Source organism: Phalacrocorax aristotelis, chromosome 17 (genome assembly GCF_949628215.1).
Source record: "Phalacrocorax aristotelis chromosome 17, bGulAri2.1, whole genome shotgun sequence".
Lineage (NCBI taxonomy): Eukaryota > Metazoa > Chordata > Aves > Suliformes > Phalacrocoracidae > Phalacrocorax > Phalacrocorax aristotelis.
This window is the reverse complement of record NC_134292.1, coordinates 13,272,258-13,285,523: the sequence shown is the minus strand read 5'-3', so window position 1 is coordinate 13,285,523 and position 13,266 is coordinate 13,272,258. Positions and strand designations below refer to the sequence as shown.

Genomic DNA, 13,266 nt, shown 5'->3' with positions numbered 1-13,266 from the left:
GAAAATTATATTTTAGTTTAATAATATTAGCTGAAAAGGCCAGCATGGTTAGTTTTGTACATTTATACATTATTGTGGACAATATTTTAAATCTACAAGATCACAGCCGATTTCCCAATACACTGCCTACTGGTAACTGTAACAAGGGCTATTTCTGATGGTCGCTGGTGCTCGCTGCCATTTTACGTTAAAAATCCTACAGCATTGCTCTTTCCATTTACCACTCCTTACGTTGCCTAATTTCCTCAGCTTTGCAGGAAGACTAGCAGTCTCTGCCAAGTAAGTCAGTGTACTGCACGTACATATACACCATAAGTAAACTATTCAATGACCTGAACTTGACTGTTAAAAAAAGTATCCTAGAAGAAATCATCTCTCCCTTGGGAACAAGGCTTTTCCCAGTGTGGCCTGAAGACAGCTCATCCCTCTTCTGTATGCTCATTCCATTCTCTCTGGTTTCTTGGTTTAGATTTGTCTGGTCTTTGCTGTTTCTAAGAGTGCCTGGATTAACAAAGTATATACAAAAGTGGAGGGGTGGCGGGGATAGAAAAAATCAAAGACTTCATCTGTTTAGAAGACAATTTCCTACAGATTTGTCAAGATCAGCAACTCCTACTCTTCCTTTGTCCTTTCTCACTCTTGTGAAAATTACGGGTACACATACTAATTTATTACATCTCATAGTAGATTTTACACCTCTGGGATTTCACATCTCAGATTTAACACACCATACTAGAGAAACACAAACCAGATAAACATAAGTAGCACCTTCATCCTGCTTGTATCTGCATTGTTTCCATATTCCAATCTTATTTACATTTTAAGGGGGCAAAATCAACCATCCAAACCCCAGTTCCTATTTCTTCTAAACCTACCTTTTACAGGAGGTCCAATCGTACTGGGAGCTGCTTGAGCCATCATCCAACACACGAGAGTTACCAACATTTACACACTGCCAACACAGACCAGGCACCTCACACATCCGAATACAACCCCCGTACTGGAATGGCTCTGTAGCAGTCTGATGCTGCGTAAAACCAGATTGAGCGACCAAGATTTCTCCATGACCTGGACATCCTACCTAGATTTAGATTCCATGTAGCAGCTCTTCACTGTCCCCTCTTGTCAACTGCTGCATCACAATGTAGTTAGGGTAAAGGCTGTAAAAATTCTATTTGCTCAGAGCCTCTATGCTGCAACTTATGGCAACTTAGTTCAAGGCTACTTTCTAGCTATTTTGAGCAAGTTTGCAGCAATTCTCATTGGTATCAAGGGTATAAACACCCTCTCGATCTGTTTCAGTAGCTGTGTTTCTTCTGAACAAACAGTAAATTTTCCAGGACAATATATGGATGAGGACCAACGACATACATGAACAACAAAAAGGAGGGGGATGGGGGGAGCTTAGCACAGGTCCTGTAAATTCCAAATGAAAGTGTAAGGAAATGGGCTTTTTATGGGTAGTGGGGTGCAGGAAGAAAGAAACTAAACTGATGGATGCCAATAAAAAATTAAACTGAATTTAACATGTTGGAATGTAACAGAACACATTCTTTGTAAATACAAATCGAGCTACACCTTTTCAATGGTATTGTTCTCCCTCCCTCCTTTTAAAGCAAGAGGATGATTAGGCGGTTTTTTGGGGAGTTGATTTTTTTTTTTTTTTTAGCGTTACCAGCCTTCATCTGGGCAGCAGCATTTTGAACTCTTCTATATATATGATGTGATAATAGGAATAGATGAGAATCAGTTTATTTTGCTCAGAGGAATCACAAAATTATTCCCTTCAGCAAAAGACTTTAAGACCTGCTTCTCAAAGGAAAGGCTTGGGGTTGCCATATGCCAAAGAAAACACACAGCACTAGCTTTTCAAACCTTGGCTTACATTTGTGCTACTGTGCACTGAAAAAAGCTTGCTAAGATGTGAAGCCATCAGGATATTTTCCAGAGGGTGAGCTCATGGGCAGCTGCTTCCACAGGCAAAACATTTTCCAATGATACTGACTTTTCTCCATTGTTACTCGAACTAATTTTGCAGCTGGATATTGTATGCCAACAACACAGTATTCATTAGTTTATGGTATAATGGAAATAATAACATAGACTAAGGAAAAGCATGGCCAAATAATCCAGGACTAAATTTATCAGTGGAAATCACACTGTGTAAACGGGACTGATTATTTTTAAATTGGCAAAAAGAACTGTAATACCTAGCTCTTAAATTTTTATTGCAGAGCTCAAACAAAGCATGAATATTACTGACAGTTTAAAGACCAGGAAACTGAAGTACAACAACAAAGTAGCCTTGAAATGCACTAGTCAACGCCACCCAGATCAAGGATCTTGAGTGCCCCGTCCACCAGACAACAACTTCCAAGGCTACATTTTATTGAAAAAGTATTTATGGAAAACTGCAGTGTTCAGCAGGATGCAAACCTAGGTCTGTGTATTTGTGTCCTGATTCATAACTAAGCTTCTCCTATTATTTTTTTACTCAATACTCAAGGCTTCTGAGAAAGAGAAAATAGCACTGAGACAGATAATAAATAAGCATACTTCGGAGTTGATGAGTACAAACAACATGCTCTTAAGCAAAATAATCCCAAGCCTTCTGAAGTCAGTGGTTACTCAGCTTCACCCAGTTCTGATGAACCTCAGCTCAAGCATATAAGCTTTAAAGTTTTCATGAACAGCTATGGTGTGTGATTTGTTCCTCATTAAGGCAGACTGACATAACATGCTATGAAAGACAAAATACTTTCAGACCAGTAAGTCACATGTACAGAGTTATACCAATGAGAAAAGGTGGGATGGTACTACTTTAAACCACAGTAGCAGAAACAAATGGAAATCTGGTTTTTTGCCTGGAAGGCAGAAAATCTGGGATTTTCTGTTCTGTCACAAAATTCTCTGACCTGAGCAAGTTATTGTCATCCTCTATTTTCCACGAGTTCAGTGAGAGAGACAGCATTTCCTTGTCAGAAAGACCTCATGAAAATAAGTATTATGACTAGGAAGACTTAACAACAGCGGGGCTTAAAATCCTTATAGGAAATATGTAATGATGTGTAGCCTGTAGAAGCAGCAGCACCATTTATTCTTAACAATTCAGAATTTCTAATCTCTTTTGGGGGCTTACGACAATTTGCAGGCACAAGGTGTAATTCAAAGCTTACAGTATCTAAAATTGCCTCACAAATACACACTGTGGCAAAACTGACTGTGAGAAAAACACTGGAGATAAAGACTGAAAACTTGCATCCTTATCAATTTTTCTTTTTACTCTTTTTTTATAATGGATATAAAACTATCCTGTGAAATAGTAGGGCTAGCAAACCCAAAATTGCATGGTTAAAGCACACCACTACTGTATACCTGACATATACTTTTTAGTGCATAATGCTCTGCTAAGGGTCAGTGCAATTCTGCAAATAAGTTAGAAAACAGCTACTGTATGGGATTTTTGTTAGCCAGACATTCACTACTTTGTTGCAAAGAATAATTAACTGATGGAGAAGTATTTCAGATTAGCCTGGGGACTTCAATTTGTTATTCTTACTTAATATTTGTATCAAGTACTATAATAATCTTCCACATTTGTTTAGTAAATTGTACTGTTACTATGACAACCACACAAAAACACATGCTATAAGGGGGGGGGGGGAAGTTAAATGTTTTAATGAACAAATTTAGTTCCCTACTTATCATCACATAGACTTTCTAAAGAGATTCACAACCCAGAAGCCCCTGAATGCACATATGCTGCAGTGTAGCACGATGTCTGGGTATAGAGCATTCTTTTAGTACAGGAAGCAGTGTCTACAAGACACGCAGTAACTGGCATGCATAAGAGAAGGGAACCTATGGAAAGTAATCATTTTTCCTTTTTTCTACCCCGAAGTTGAATAATGACACTGGTTTGATAGGAAAACCAGAAGAGACAAAAATATGTTTCCAATATACAGTCAGCTCTATTTATGAAAGCCTTTTCCCACACACACTAGTGTGGTTGTATCATACTAAATAAAGCAGAGGACAGAGAGAAAGCAACTTATCAATTAACTAAGTGGTAGAAAGTCCAAATCACTAGTGTCAGCAGTCTGTAAAACCAAAGACACCATTCTTAGGAGATTAGCTCATAGAAAGAAAAGCCAACAGCTTTGTGGTATCACTGGTTTCAAGACGACTGGATATTTTCCATGGACTACAGGCTGGAAAATTTTTCTACAAAACCAAATATATTGGTTAACCTTGGTAGGACTTGGAGTACTCTAAAAACAACTGAAGGCAAATCTTTGCCAAGGCAACAACATGTGATTTGTAATACGTATTGCTGGCACAGTGGCCAAGTGAATGGAATCACTCACAGGAAAGTAAAGGTGGGATTACGACCAGGTTTATCACTCCTCTCTGATGCCAGCTAGACAGAACATAGCATCAGCATCACACACAAATGCAGAACTATAATGAGGCTGAGTCAAGTAGACAAAAAACTTTCTCAATTAAAAATATATTTTTAACTTCTACTTACAAAGTTCCAAATTCCAGAACAGCCATTCTTGCAGTTTTCTGGCATCTCCCCTTGCCTATCATCAGTTTAATGAGAGTATGAATACTCACAAAGTCTGCCCTCAGCCTCCTCTTCCCCAGACTAAACAACCCCAGTCCCATCAAGCTCTCCATGTAAGACTTGCCCTCCAGACCCTGCCCCAGCTCTATTACCCTCCTCTGGACACACTCCAGCACCTCAATGTCCTTCTTGTCCCGAGGGGCCCAAACCTGAGCCCAGCATTCGAGGTGGGGCCTCACCAGGGCCGAGCACAGGGGCCCCATCCCTGCCCGGCTCCTGCTGGCCACACCAGTGCTGACACAAGCCCGGGGGCTGGTGGCCTCCTTGGCCACCTGGGCACTGCTGGCTCATGCCCAGCCAGCTGTCAGCCAGCACCCCCAGGGCCTTCTCCGCCGGGCACTTTCCAGCCCCTCTGCCCCAGGCCTGGAGCGTTGCCTGGGGTTGGTGTGACCCAAGGGCAGGACCCGGCACTTGGCCTTGTTAAACCTCACACAACTGGCCTCAGCCCATGGATCCAGCCTGTCCAGGTCCCTCTGCAGAGCCTTCCTGCCCTTGATCAGATCGACAGTCCTGCCCAACTTGGTGTTGCCTGCAAACTGACTGAGGGCACACTCGATCCCCTCATCCAGATCATTGATGAAGATATTAAACAAGACTGGCCCCAACACTGAGCCCTGGGGAACCCTGCTCGTGACTCTCTTCAGAGTGATACACAGCAACAGGACAAGAGGTGATAGGGAAATTCTGTCTTCGTATTAGCAAAAATTCTTCACTGTGAGAACAATTAAACATTGGAGTGGGTTCCCCAGAGGAGGAGTGCATCTCCCCTTGCTGGTAATATTCAGATTTGGCTTGATAGGACCCTTGATAACCTAACCTATGGCCCTGCTTTCAATGGAAGGCTGGACCAGATGATCTCCAGGGATCCCTTCCAGCCATGACTCTATTATTCTATGGTAAGTGTGATAAATATGCTAGCTTATGCCTACACGTCGATTATTGTAGGACAGTTTGGAGTACAGCAGTTATATGGACTAATTTGTTGTAGCAAGGCTATGCATGTACAGGCAGACAACTGACACTGATTTTAACTGTGAATAAAGCAAGTACTTCAAGCAATCTCTTATTATGAGATACATGCAAACTGACCCTATAAAAACAGCTAGACACTGCACCTTGTTTTGGCTCAATCAACCCCAGCAACATCAACTAACAAAATTTAAACTTGATATTGGTAGGATACACATTTAAATACGTTGTAAAACTAGTCTGGTGAATAAGCAAGAATGCATTAATAACTCTTTTAATTAGAGATAATCAATGCCAACATTGTACCTGAAACAGCATTACATCTTATGCTGAGCAAAAAAGCACAGTATGCACAGCATGCAAGCCTGCAGTATTTTTTTACTTGAAATAGCAATATATCAACCCAAACCCCAGAGATGTTCTGTACCAGGCTGTGTTCTAGATAGATTGTATGAAACTTCTTAATTGAATCAAAATAACTTCTCTCAGAACAATAATCATTCATATGTTTACGATGCAAACATCAATTTCTCTCTTTTCTGGTTTCAGAACCAGAAAACAGTACTGGAACACCACATTACCGCTCTGGGCTTGTCTGTACCTGGAAAGCATAGACAAACTATTTTGGAATATTTACTCTGGAACAGATAGTCTATTACAGGCCCAGCATTCCTCAGGAATGATCACATCCAAATTGAGACATTCACTGGAACAACTACTTCAGTAGGTTTCCAGTGTAGACAGCATTCATCTGAATAAAACTTAGGGATCATTCAGGCAAATGTACTCCACGGATTCAAAAACTGTGTCAATATAACACCTATACATAGCATACCTCTAATATTCAACTCTACCTCCATTTATCAAACACAAAACCCCAAATAATTGAATAACTGGAGCAAATGTTCTGAAAATTATTTTACTTCCTAGCAAACAAGAAGAGGTAATTGCAAACAACAAATGTTGTTATGTACAATTTGTTAAAAAAAGTTAAAATAGTTGTAGTCTGTTATCTCTGTCAGAAAACAACCTAAAATCAGTTTATATTTTTAAAAAAGACAATGCTTCCATAAAGTATTAAAAGATTTATTCCAGCTGAACTTAACAGTAATGGCAAATATATTTTTTAAAAATGGATAACAATAGTAATGGAAACTACACTCTCATTGTTATATTATGCATGTGAGTACAAAAGCAGTTCCACTCAAAAGCAACAGCTTCAACAATGGGATATAATAAGCAACTACATTATTCCTCCACAAGTTCCTTGAAAAGCATGAGCATCTTTAAAATAAAGCATTCATTCAATAAAAATCGAAACAAAATTCCAGCACTGATACAACTTTTAATTCCACCCTCTGCCAAGAGCACCTCCTATACTGCCCTGTTTCTTTTGGCTCCTTCTTTACCTAAAAAAAAATAGTGATCACCAGCTCCAGTAAAAGAGAAAGGGTTCAGATCACACTGCCTTCTCAGAAGCTGCAACGCCTGGTTAAGCCTTAGCTGCTAGCTTGAATACATCAACTTTTTAGATATCCCTGATCTGACCTACAAGGAGAAAAGTAACTGTCTAGCCATCTATGGCTTTTAAGAAAGCAACATAACAAATTTAACTTTAAGGTAGATTACAACACGCTGTTTGAGGGAAACATTGCTTAGTAGCATGCTTTCTTATAAAATGCAATGTTACTATGTGCACAGAGGTGACAACCAAACAGAATACAGTTCATTTTCAAAAAGGTTTCAAAGATAAATTCTTTGTATCTACGTGGCAGCGGTGAGGCCACATCTGGAATGCTGCAGCACAGACGTTCTGCACCTCTGTTCAGGACAGTCGTTAAATGGGAGAGAGGCCAGCACAGCACCACCAAAATGGCCTGGGGGCAGGAGCACTTGGCAGATGGACAGGCCTAAGGAACTGGGCTTGTGGAGCCTGGGGAAGAGATGGGCCAGAGGCACAGTACCTAATTGTGGTTATTTCCCTAACAAAAAGGAGTGTGTGTGGGAGTTGTAGAGAACAGATTTTTCTCAGAGATGCACTGTGACAGGACAAGAAGCAACTGACACAAGCTGCAGCAGTGGAAATTCCAATTAGAATAGGGAAAAGAAAAAAAAAAAACTAAAAAAACCACAGCCACTCCCCCCAAAAATCACTTTAAGAGGGGTTAAGCACTATACCATTGCCCAGAAAGGCTGTGAATCCCCATCTCTGGAGGTTTACAAAAACTCAGCTGGACAAGGTCTTGAGTAACCTAATCCAGTTCTTAAGTTAGCCCTGCACTGAATAGGAGGTTGAACCAAATGACCTCCAGAGGCCCCATTTCTGTATGATTTTTTCCTATCCCCTGCAACTTGCTGACGTGGCTATGGAACTGGCCTGCACACTGTACTATGTGCATGCTGACAGAACCATAGATAGAGAATACCAATTGTGACAGATATTTCAGCAGATTATGCCCTTACTAAACACCATACTTTTTACAGTAATATGACAGTGAAAAATTCTATTTCTAAAATGTATATTTAGGTAAAACGTAAGTACACTGTGGGAAATCATTTCAGCGCATGCAAACAAAATAGCTGCACCGTACAAGAACATATTCTTTCTTAATACCGTGAAATTAATTTCACTTTTGATGTGCGCATCAAGAAGGAATCAAAATTATTTTTACAACATTTACAGGAACAGCACTAAAAAGAATCTAAGTAGGAAATTAAATGTTAGTCTACTCCTTTCACTCTAGAGGTCAAAGTTAGTCAAAAACCAATCCCACATTAAACTTCCCTCTCAGTTTTCCAAGTCAAAGAATAAAAAATGTGCATCTTGTAATGAAGTGCAAGTGTTTTGTTACAGGAAAACTGTAACCAGTATCAAGGAAAACCAACATTTAACAGAGACTTACCTAAAGAAAAAAGACGCATCAAATGAATAACAATACATTTTACCAAGACAGCTTCCTCAAGCTACTCATGTGGGTGGTTCATCACATTGATTCTGGTCTAACTACGGCCACACAAAGTGTATCATGTATCTAGACCTGCTTAGCTCCCATGTTAGAACTCCCATTAATGAGAGCTGTAAGAAATGAGGAAATATTCATACAGCAACCTGATATTTGCCCACATCTGCAGTCATTACTACAAGAAGAGCTGTTTTCTTGTCTCTTATTACCTCTATAATTATTTTTAATAAGTAAATCAGTCTGTAGAAAATACACAAAAATCCTTTCCAGGATGTATAACAGCTTACTTCCTTTCTACTAAGCATTTTTGCTCGTTCACTCTACCCTAACAACCTGCATATATTTGTACATTCTGAAATGCAGACCTTAAACTATTTTGAGATGTTCAAAAGTATCTTATACTAGATGCTGTATTGCAGTGTTATATGTTAAAAGTGAAAGATTATGAGAATCGAACAGAAGAAGGGAAAGTAAATACAAAGCACATTACTGAAGATTCCCTGGATGTATAAAACAGAAAAAATTTACTTTTTTTTCACTGAAGTTTTCGCTGAGAAAGCTGGTAAACTGGAAGCTGTGAGCATTCTAGTTTTTGGACAAGTTTACAAAGAATCCTTCTCTTCCCTGGACCAAGTGTGTGACAACGGCCTGTTCCTTATTATAGCTCTATCCACCAACGTGATTGTAAAATGCTTACGGTTTTTTTTAAGTCATGTCTATTTTATGTCTTGAGTCATAAGAACAAAGATTAAGAACAAAGCCAAAGCACAACATAACTACATGTGCCTCAAACTGTTCAACCTAACTCTTCAATTCTTTATTAACAACCACTAAATAAGAAAGAGTAAGCTTGGAGTTAAGTATTTTTCACCAAGTAATAAATTAGTAAAAAATGTGGTGAATAGAGTTTATTTCACTGAGTAGTTCTGGATGGAAGGTTTTATTTTCCTGAGCTTCATTTGCTAATCAGAAGAGTAATTGTAATTTGCTCTTTAATCAAAAGCTCAACACTGAAATGTCTACCTCAGGCAGAGGTAACTGCTAACTTAACCTCTGCTAACTTAAACCATTAAATTGCATTTCCCAGAAACAGTCTTTCTGGGAAAGAACATATGTCATTAACAAAACTACCGATTCTTTTAATTGCGGTAGTATTACTTCCAGGAGTGTTACAGACATAGACTAGCCTTTTCAAACTTCATTAACCTTCCCATGGTTTCTCAGGTCTACCATGGCAGCATTTATTTGTAGAGAGTCCTGCTCTCCAAAGAGACTTTAAACTAAACTAATGGGTAACATCAGTACTGTTAGGAATACAAAGAAAGTAACAGTGACTTAATATGACAGGCGTTTTCTACTAATGCTTGGCAGAAACAGCTGGAAATACTAGTGCTTCCACAGTGACATTTCAGCATGGTTAAAAATTCACAAGTTTTAAAGTAAATGAAAGTAATATAATTTCAGTGAACTGACTATTCAGTCTGACAGCTGATTTAAAGTGCTTCAGAGAAAAAAAAACTCCTAGGAGACATTCTTTCTTACCTTTTGATATAACAAATCCTCAACTGACCTGCCTACCATCATGTTGCACCTCATGCAAACAAAGACTCACTGACCTATATAAAGTTTTGCTCTTTTTCACTCAAGCACACTGGTGACCTCAAAAGAAAATCTTTTAGAAGCAGGGCTGCTAACCAAAAGGCCATTCAAGAATGTCAGTAAACATTCCAGTCTTCTCAGAAAGTCACTATCACATGGAACACCAAAGAAACCTGTTTAACTCAACTAACTCATTTTCAACCATTCCTCTTATCTGCATTCAATCAAAGAAATAAAACATTATCATTGCTTTGTACTTAGCCATCCCAAAACTAAAAGAAGGAAACAATCCCATGGTGTTTCCTAAATAACCTCACCCTGATAGATCACTGGAATTAACCATTCCACCTTTGTCACTATAGCAATGAAGTCTAATATAGAAAAAACAGACGAGTAAGCACACCATAAACCAAGCAACTTTCAAAATAAGATACCAGTGTGTGAAAGAAAAAAGTTACCAGTAATTCAGCTGGAATTATGTTCAGGGTTTTAGGCCCCAAATCAGCTCTGACTGATGAAAATCATCCACTGAAACACTAAAATATTCTGAAGCTGTCTGGCACTTCCTAGCAAAGCTTTCCCTCTGAGCAAATCAGATTTTCTCAAGCGTACTGCCAATTTTTTTAAATTCTTCCCCCAAACCCAACTAGTTCCTAATGCTTTTCCCATGAATCAGGAAAAATATATTACAGAAGATTAAATATTGTAATAGTGATTCATTTCAACATTTTAAAACATATGTCATCCAGTATCAGAAAACAGAATGCTTCGAAAAAGAATACAGGAGAGAAAGGCAAAGGTACAATAGTTGTTTTCCAGATGTAGCTTCCCGTCAGCAGCGAGCTGTGGTTTAGGGACTTCCTGAGACAGATCTTGTATAAACACTTTTGTGTTTAAGTCTGGGTGGTATTTTTCCTTTACAACATTTCTTCTCTGAGTCTGCCTCTTCACTTTTTCTTTTTCCTGCTATTTCTCCACACACACTTGGGGTTTTTTATATTTTTGGTTTCAAAAGATCTTGTGGCAAATGAATTCAGCAACTGAACTGCACTGTCTGAAAAACTAATCAGTTTGATTTCTCAGATTGTCTTTTTAAGATTGGCTCAATCTTATCTATTTTGTTTCCCTTGAGCTTCTGATCACTGACTCAAACTTAACTTCTGTGACCCGCTGTTTTACAGTATTTTCACTAGTCCTCAAAGCCAAGTCTAGCATTATACTAGTCATTGCTGATTGAATTACTGTAAGTGAAGACAACTGTCAGCTTTCACAGCCAAAAATAACTGGCTATTAGTATCCTACTATTGGTAGGATCTGTTGTCCTTCAATCACAGATTTAAATATAAGCTGATCTCTGAGATTCTCAGTATGAAAAACAAATGGAACAACTACGAAATGGTTGGAAAATCACGTCATCCGGCCTAAAGCCTTTAACAAAGGCAATGAACTCCACTTCATAGTATTACAAATCCAAGTAAAAGGCATTCACATTTGGTCCAAGCAGAATGCCCACAAAAAACCTAATCCCATTTTTCTCCTCAATCCTTCCCAAGGGGCAAACACCTAGTGTTACCCAAACAATTCAGATATCCTATGAATACTTGGCACGCCCAAATAAAAGCTCCCCATCACCTATTAAGTTGACACAACTTTATTTTTCCCAATAGACAAAACTGCAACAGACTGAAGAAATAAGGCAGCTTTGTCATACACAGTTTGGAATGAGCCATATACAAAACTTCCCAGGTACAGGCTATTTAGACAGCTTTAAAAAGACAAAAAAAAGCACTCAGCGCCTAATCAGAAGGTTGATCTGTGTAATAGGTTGATTCTTATTCAGGAAAGAGGACAATCAAACAAGTAGGGTTTGGCTATTTTTGATCTTCCAAATATTTTTATTGATAACACCATTATCCGTAAAGGACTATTCATGACTATATAACCATGCTACAAGAGAAGTCCCTATTTAGCCTCTTTCATTGGGTAAAATTTTTAGGCATTTAACTGCACTTATTTAGGTGCCCTAAAATCAATGGAGCTGAAGCATATGTTAAAGAGCTTAAAAGTGGTTATGGATGACTTATAAATATGGTCCTAAATAAAGAACTTTATCCTTGGGAAACCTTGTATTTCCAAAACGCTTGGTGCTCTGGGATATAACAGCAAGTTAGAAACCTGTGTTTTTCTACAAGAGCAAGGAATCTGAAAATGTTAATTTTAAAATGAAAATTAAATGCTCAACTCAAGCAGTAGCCTAGGTAGGGAATCACCTTCCTAGCTCTTTAAGCAGAAATTAAGAAAAAAAATCTTTCAAAAATGAATAGAATTATCACATTCTAGTTCAATTAAATTAGCTTCTTCAGTACGAAACTAATGCACTGGAAAAGCTTTGCACTTCTTTAATCTCAAGTATCCAGACTATGCTACTTAATAGCACTAACATGACCACTTCAGTCCCTAGGTTTCTGTCCTCTTTCTTTAGATACAGGAAGGAGTAAGCTTTTGAGTTAAATTAGAAAATAATAATATAACAGTAACTAATAAGAGGTGCTAATAATCCCTGCAGGAATCCCAGGCCATACAGTAAAGGTACGAGAAACTTAAATAGCCTAAGGCATACTGAATTACTAGCGTAATATATTTAGATGTGTTTTCTGACATAGTAGACATTCATTTTTATGATAGAAATAATTTATTATTAAAACAGCCACTACCTGTCCACATTTTAACTTGAAGAGAAATAGAGTTTGTTTTAATCTAGTATCTTTAAATGTCTTTATTTGTTCTTTGATTAATCTAAGTGCTCTGTTATTGGTTTCCTCCACTTTTTCAAAACCCAAAGATATTTAAAACTGCTTGAAAAAGCTATGAACGCATTATTTCAATACGGTATAGCTTTCTAAAGATGCCTATGATGAACAATGACAGTAAAATAAGAGTTTGGTTTGCCAAACTGTTGATAGACAGTAGCTAAAAAAAAAGAACATTTTTGTATTGTAAAGTTTCACTTTTAATTTTGATAATTTCTTTGCAAGATTCTGAGCAAGTTATGAATACATCTTAAAGACAAATTTTACATTAATTTTAAAAATCTTTTTAAAAACC

General features: G+C 38.1%; 1 protein-coding gene across 5 annotated transcripts in view; it reads right to left on the bottom strand.

Moving 5' to 3' along the window:
• Window positions 1-13,266, bottom strand: part of RALGPS1 (Ral GEF with PH domain and SH3 binding motif 1) — a 150,964-nt gene that overhangs the window by 46,283 nt on the left and 91,415 nt on the right. The window lies entirely within an intron of this gene.